Genomic DNA, 5525 nt, shown 5'->3' with positions numbered 1-5525 from the left:
AAATAATAATAATAATAAATAAAAAAAGTAAAGTTATGTTTCTAAAAAAATATATATATATATCACCAATACTACAGACAGGACTTGTCCTGCCTATATTCCTACAACTGGTCTCAAAAAGTTCCTCATAATTCAAATGGAGTCTCTCAATGACCAACCATTTTAGTGGGTCATCCTTTACTCACAGGGATAGAAACCAATTTTTCCAATTAATGATATTTCTAAACTTCAAGACTTCAATTTTTTAAGACACCTGAATCAATTAAAAGCCAAAAAACAAGGGGGAGCAGGGAGGGAGGAGAAAAATGAGGAGCTGATACCAAGGGCTCAAGTAGAAAGCAAATGTTTTGACAACGATGAGGGCACAAATGTGCTTGACACAATGGATGGATGTATAGATTGTGGTAAGAGTTGTACAAGCACCCAATAAAATGATTTTTTTTAAAAGCCAATAAATATAATCTTGTTATTTTCCAAATACTTCAAAAGAAAATTTTGCAACTACTAAATCAGAAAAGCTTTAAAGTGGTAAAAAACTACACTTACATGTTACACACTATGTTAAATGTATGTTTATTATATAAACAAATACAATGATTACAATTGGTTGTTAAAACTATTGGGTTCTTGAAGCTAAACAAGTTATTACTAAGGGTGTATCATTATAAAAGGTAAAAATCACACCAAGCAAAACCAAGAGATTGTACATGTGGTTACAAGCTAACATAATAAAAGGTTCTGAAATTGATTGTGATGATTACCCAACTCTTAATATGATAAAATGATTACACTGTATGATATGTGAAGTATACATACCAATAAAACTTGTTAAAATCATACGCAAACTCTTCTCTGTTACGATTTACCATTATTTGGAAGCAAATGGTTTGTGTCTGCTACTGAAGTTACAATTGAAAAAAAAGATGTAGCCCAAAATATGAATGAAAATTTATTTTAAAAAGTATGAAGACCCTATGATTGTTTCTCTCACAGCCAAAAAGTCAATGTTGGCTCATAGTAACCACCCGTGGGTTTCCGAGACTGTAACACTATTTATGGGAGTAGAAAGCCCAGTGTTTCTCCTAGTGGTTTCAACAGTCCCACTATGGGAATCCCAATGCTTAACCAATAAACCATACACCACGAGGGTTCTTCATGGTATCTGACTTGATAGCAAAGAATTTGGGGTTTCAGCTTAGTAAGCAAGTACGAAATACCATTTACCAAACCCCAAGCCAAATTCCTTGCTAACAAGTTAATTCTGGCCCATAGCGCCACTATAAGCAAAGGAGAACTGCCCCTGTGGGCTTTCAAGATTCTAACTCTTTAGGGTGGTAGAAAAGGGTGGTAGGTAGGTAGAGTGGCTGATGATTTTATACTGCTGACCTTGTAATTAGCAGCCCAACACATAACCTACTACACCACACTAAATCTTCATGTAATCTGGGAAATAAAATATAGACTACGCTTTTGGAAATTTTCATAGCATTATCAAGATTCTGTAAAGAGGTTTTTAGTGTTGTAATTCAGCTACCTGGTCAAATCACTGAAATTAATTTCAGCAGTGGTCTCTTTGAAGAGGGAAACGCAAATGTAGTGTTAAAGTATATGTATCTTACTCTTCTGAAATCGATATGATAGATTGCATTTTAAAAAACAAGATACTCAAGGCCACCAAATCTATTCCAACACATATTGGCCCCCAAAGGACAAGAGTAGAACTGCTCCTTTGGGTTTACAAGACTGAATCTTTACTTTAAAAAATGAGACCCACAGCTCCCAAATCAATTCCAACCCATATTGATCCCAAAGGGCAGAGTTGAGTAGTTCCTATGGGTTTCACAGGCGCAGCCAGTCTCATCTTTCTCCTTCAGGGTGGCTGATGTTTTGAAAGTCAACCTGATGGCTAACAGACCAACACCTAACCGTCAGGTCATCAGGGTTCCTTTGAATGTCTTAGAAATTCCTTAGAAATATACTACTTAAAAATAGGTTCTGAATGGTATATAAGACCACCTTAGCATACTCAAATTAGCCTAAAAGGCTTTTGTTTTTCCATTATTTTAAATCAATGAATTGATGTAAACACTCATCCCCAATGAAAATCAGGGATAAAATAAAAACAGATGAAATTCAATGAGCTCATGTACCTTTTTCATCCCCCAGGGATCAGCTGATGACAAACTACAATAATTTTATTAAGTTTTATAATATTTAAGCAAAAATTAGAAATAACGAGTAATTCCCCAAATCAACCTTGCCAATTTTTTTTTTAACTGAGAAAGGGAAAGCGTCTAGATCATCACAAAATCTGGCACCCATCCAGAGTCTAGAAACTTTCTCTTATCCCCAATTACGAAAAACAACCCCTAGCCATCTAGTCCATGACTGACTCATAACAACTCTATAAAGGGTTTCTAGGACTGTAAGTCTTTCTCCCTGAGCAGCTGGTAAGTTTGAAACGCCAACCTTGCAGTTTGCAGCCCCATGCTTACCCAACACAGCACCACTAGGGCTACTTATCTCGAATTAATCATTCTTCAGGAACAGCTCCGCTAATCTGATGAGTAAGATACATTTTGCAATAAAACTTTGAAGTCACTAATATAAATAGGAATACTGTTTCATTTCAAAAACAGAATCAAATACAGGAATGAAAATGAAGCACAATATGAAAAACCACTGAATATACAGAAATTCTTATTCCAAACAATTCTCTTCCCATTAAATTTTTTAAGCTTACTTGAATAAATTTTGCCATTAGAATTTTAGAATAAAAAAAGCTTTTAACAGTGTCAGCTGTTTGCCAAATAATCTGCTTAAAAATCAGTGATTTGTAAAAAGTCCTATTTCAGAGTGAAGCACATTGTATTTTAATAAGCTAATTTTACCCACTTACATGAATTTTAATCTCTCATATGAAGGCACCCTGTAGTTAGAACTACAGTCTACTTCACTACTTTCTATGCTATCTAAGTAAGTTGGAAGAAAGGCCTGGCAATCCACTTTATAAATCCAGCCTCTCCCTACAGAGCACAGCTCTACTGACACATAGGTTTCCAAAAGTGGAATGAGCTGGAAAGCCAGCAAATGGTCTATATGTGTGCTCATGTCAGAAAACACACCAATGAATGTGAAAAATGAAATCAATCATTACATAGTATTACATAATTGCACACGTTTACCAACGGATTTACAAGGGCATGGTTTACCTGCACTCCTTTAACTATAATCTCAACCAGTTTTTTACGAATCTCTACATCCATTACAGAAGTTCCACTCTGGTAGTGTCTCCTGCTACTCTACATCATATTGTAATTCAAAAGACTAAAAGAAATGTTATGGTGTAGGAAAAGAATGTGACTCTCAACAAGAGCTAGTTTTTTTCTGACCTTGTCAACGGCTCTATGAAGTACCACTATTTAGACTGTCCACCACCCCTGTAGTTGAAGTAATCCTAAGGATTTAGTAGGGATACATGGCATTACTGACACAAAGCAGTGCTTACTAACATGCCTGTCACACAATCTGCAAAGGCTTTCACCTATTCCTGGAGTCTTCACAGAAATCAAACATCCAGTGTAAAGAAAGCAGGTGCTGAAAACTCTAAGTCACTTCTAAGAAGATAGCACACCATCAAGAGAAACATTTATAAAAACTGGGGAAATCTTAATTACAGGGGGGTGGCAAATCAAATAAAAAGACTACTCCATGATGATAGTGCAATATAAAGATCTGCTACAGAAACTTTGATAACACTCTCAGACAACAAACAAATGAGCAGGAGAAAACACAAGGAAAAAAAGAAAAAAGGACGACAAAGGCGGCATTGAAAGAAGGTAAGAAACTAAACTAAAAAAAAAAAAAGCCAGGATTATGCCAGAAAGAAAATCTTTTAAGTTTAAGAGAAAAAAAAAATCTGTTCTAAATACTAAATCTTAAAAGACTTAAGGCCTGCCCACTTAGGAAGCCTACTTTAAGTATAATATAACTTTATCCTTAAAAAAAAAAAAAAAAGACCTGTATTCTTGGAAAAGACTATCATAATAATTAGGATAAGTTGCCTCACTATTTAGAAATGCTCTATTTAAAAAGTAGGCCAACAAAAGAAACTTTGCTGTTGCACAACAGAGAAAGTAAACGAAATGTCTATTAACATTCAGCTTCCACGGTATGTTTCTTCATCTCCCAGAACATACTGTGACTTACGCTGTCCAGCTTGGACAGCTTACCACTTCCGACATCCATGCAGAAGCTCAAATAAAGTAAGTTCCTTTGCTAATCCCACAATAAACCTCAATAATGCTCACATCACAGGAGTTGTAAACGCGTGCTAAGGGAAAAATATTGTTTTCCCAAAATAGCTCCATAGCACCAAGACGACTCAAATTCCTAAATAATCCTTCAGGAGTCTCCTGCCAACTTTATTTTGATACATTAAACATGTGGAGCCTATTTTAAAAGGTCTTGACTTCATCATAACAGCTTCCTAGTGGCTCCTAAGTGATCTTCTTAAAAGTTTTCAAGGCGGTTGTAGTCCTCAGTGAATACTGATGAATCTGGTTCCCTATCAAATGCTTAAGCAGGCTTTCTGCAAATAAAATAGGCAAACGATACGGATCGGCTCTTTCTGACATTAGAGGTCAGAAGAAAATAACTCTTCCCAAACACCTCACTGAGCCTTGCACTTTTAAAATGCTTTCGGGGTTCCATTTTCGCACCCCATTTTGAATCATGCAACTTTTTTTTTTAAAGGAAGATAGCTCGGTGATATTAAGTGAACGGATTTGTCTAATGAAGCCGGTCCAGCCCACTCTCTCTTAAACTTTGGGGTACTGCATCCGAAGCCAGAGTCGGTCGGATGAGAACTTCGCCGGTCAAAGGAAGGGCCGTGCTGGGGGCGACAGGGAAGAAATGCCCTGCGTCTGATCCGAAAAGAAAAAAACAAAACCCAAAACCTACTTAAAGCTACTTAAGGGGGGAAGGCCGGGGTGAGACGCAGACCCACGAAGCGGAAAGACTGAACGAGGAAGTGAAGCGCGGAGGAGGGCAGGAACCCAACGGTAGAAAGGTCGTGTTTTGCCCCCGGCAGGCACCCGAGAGCGCCGAGTTCGGAGCCCGGGGCAGCCCCCGAGCTCTGGCGTGATGGATGCTGAGGCGGCAGCCGTTGATTTCCAGGCGGGCAGGTCCAAGGCGCCGGCGCCGCTCCCCGTCCTCGCCCGGCGCGGAGGCGGCGGCCGGGCAAGGGGAAGGGGCCTAGCCCGGCGCAGGCCCGGCGTCCCGCTCCCCCGGCCTCCGCGCCAGCAGCGCGGGCGGGCGGGCGAGGAGGAGGAAGGTCAGAAGCCGCGACCGCAGCCCGGGGGCACCCCGAAAGGGGTCGTGGGCCTCCCAGATGTCCGCGAGCCGTTTCCCCCCCGCCCGGGGCGCGGAGCGGCCTTACCTGAGAGAGGGAGGGAGGCGAGGTCGAGGGCGTCTCGCTCGCGCCCGACGCTGAGCCCCCCGGCCGTCCTCAGCCCAGGTTTCCA

The 5525-nt window shown here is 40.0% G+C and overlaps 1 protein-coding gene across 3 annotated transcripts in view; it reads right to left on the bottom strand.

The window, feature by feature from the left end:
* The window catches only part of PPM1B (protein phosphatase, Mg2+/Mn2+ dependent 1B), a 64151-nt gene extending 58637 nt beyond the window's left edge, over positions 1–5514 (bottom strand). For all 3 annotated transcript variants that reach the window (XM_004699766.2, XM_004699765.3, XM_045285853.1), the window contains exon 1: positions 5441–5514. The gene's annotated coding sequence lies outside the window, so the exon portion shown is untranslated. The remainder of the gene's footprint in view (positions 1–5440) is intronic.
* Positions 5515–5525: the final 11 nt, after the last annotated feature.

The sequence above is a fragment of the Echinops telfairi genome, unplaced genomic scaffold (genome assembly GCF_000313985.2).
Source record: "Echinops telfairi isolate 266 unplaced genomic scaffold, ASM31398v2 ScPeMD7_7475;HRSCAF=8513, whole genome shotgun sequence".
NCBI lineage: Eukaryota > Metazoa > Chordata > Mammalia > Afrosoricida > Tenrecidae > Echinops > Echinops telfairi.
This window is presented reverse-complemented; position numbering and strand designations above follow the sequence as displayed.